The sequence below is a fragment of the Artibeus jamaicensis genome, unplaced genomic scaffold (genome assembly GCF_021234435.1).
Source record: "Artibeus jamaicensis isolate MK-2021 breed Jamaican fruit bat unplaced genomic scaffold, CSHL_Jam_final contig_387, whole genome shotgun sequence".
NCBI lineage: Eukaryota > Metazoa > Chordata > Mammalia > Chiroptera > Phyllostomidae > Artibeus > Artibeus jamaicensis.
In genome coordinates, this window is record NW_026521812.1 from 31,377,718 (window position 1) to 31,379,615 (window position 1,898).

The 1,898-nt window shown below is 31.7% G+C and overlaps 1 non-coding gene across 1 annotated transcript; it reads right to left on the reverse strand.

Annotated features, from left to right (window-relative positions):
- Positions 1-438: 438 nt before the first annotated feature.
- Positions 439-625, reverse strand: LOC119065079 (U2 spliceosomal RNA). The gene has a single exon (XR_005085539.2). It is a non-coding gene; the product is annotated as a U2 spliceosomal RNA (small nuclear RNA).
- Positions 626-1,898: the final 1,273 nt, after the last annotated feature.

Genomic DNA, 1,898 nt, shown 5'->3' on the forward strand with positions numbered 1-1,898 from the left:
AAGATATACTCAATAATTTTTAAACTGGCATTCTATTTCCAAAATGATTTATTTTCTTGATAAAAAGTATGGTATACACTGATCGTATCACTTCATACTTATATACATACACATATAAGTGTAGTAAGTGTGTTTTAAAATCACGTGCACTGAAATAGATCAAGGTGATTTGTTTCCTATCAATAATTTTCTAAGAAGATGAGACTAATTGATTTTTATAAAATCTAGTAACAGTTTTGACTAAGACACTCAAAGGTTAGTAAGATACTCTAAGCCCAGCTATTTAAATGCCTTTTTAATAACACCATTAATGTCCTTTTTCTTAAGAACACAATAACCACCACATTGAATCATTCCTGGAGAATAATTATGGAAGTTGATTTTCATCACCACTTTAATTTTCAGGTGATAATATTAAAGTAGATCACAAACTTTGGCTGTTAACAACATCTAGTAAAATGAAATGTAATTTAAATTGATAATGCGAAACTTTAAAGGAAGTAAACCACTGCGTTTAAATGGCTCAGCTTTTATTGATATAAGTTGGCACAAGTGACTAATAATTTTATTAAACTGATCAGAACAGATACTACACTTGCTCTTAGCCAAAAGGCCGAGACACAATAATAATTTTAAAGTTAACTTTCCAAATTTAACTTTGAGCTGCACATCACAACTATAGCTGGTTAAAAATTGCTTTGCAAAATCAGTCATGATGTGTATTATATATACATTTAATATAAAGAGAATTCTTCGAATCATAATATATTAATTAGTCTACATGATGTAGCAAGCCACAATCAGATTACTTATTGAACTAATTTAATTTGCACAGTGGCAGCTGATTTAAAGGGAGAGTTATCTTTTGAGCTTGTTTATAGAAACTGTTCAGTAAAAACTATTAGTTTGGGATTTGAAAACATTTTTCCTCCTCCTATTCTCTTTTTCAGAAAGACCATTAGTGATATTTCTACCATTGATGGATGGAGATAGAAATACATATAGGTATATGTGTGTGTGTATATATATGTATATATGTAATATTGGTTAATATTAACCAATTGGGTTAATATTAATTGATAAGGAACAAAACTTTGTCATGCAGCAGAGCTCCAGGCGTATGGAAAATAAAACTATTGCAAAATTGTTGCAGATATATTTTATAAGACATTCTAATTAAATAATGATATCCACAGTCCAGATATACCACTGGGTTCAGCAGTGGACACGAACAATCAAAATGATGGGAGGAAACAGGAAAAACTCTGCTTCATTAAAATTCAGTTCCCATTTATATAAGGCAAAATCTGTTCCAATTTAACTAGCTTTTTAGTCCTCACCAATCCGTGATCACCTGCTCTAACTATAGATCTCATATTCTAACCCAAAATTACTCAGGGATAAACAAATGCATTGATCAGTTAATCAAAGAGACATTTGCCAAGTTAGGAAACACCTGTTCATGTAACATGCACCCTGCATAGTTTCCAAATGATGGGAATTGATGATTCTACAGACAAAACTTAGATCAAAATTTCTGTTACTGTAGATTTACTGAATGTCTGTTTTGTGTCAGGCACTCTTTAGAGCACACGAGTAAATGCTGTGTGTTGAACACTCTTCTTCAACCAAAAAGTTCCCTAAAAGTTCCCTAGAAACACATTTTCCAAACTACAGGACCCCCAGCGATAAGTTTAGCCCGAAGTACAAGAACACTGGTACCTGAAACCATATATACTTTGTAATAGAAGCATCGATGCATTTTTTCACAGACAAAATATTCTGGAATTAATTAAACAAACAGAAGCTTGGCATTCAGAAATATAGGTAGAATAATGATTACTGAGTTATATGGTGGTGTTTTCGTTTTTCCTTGATGGAGTTACTATTTCAAGTTC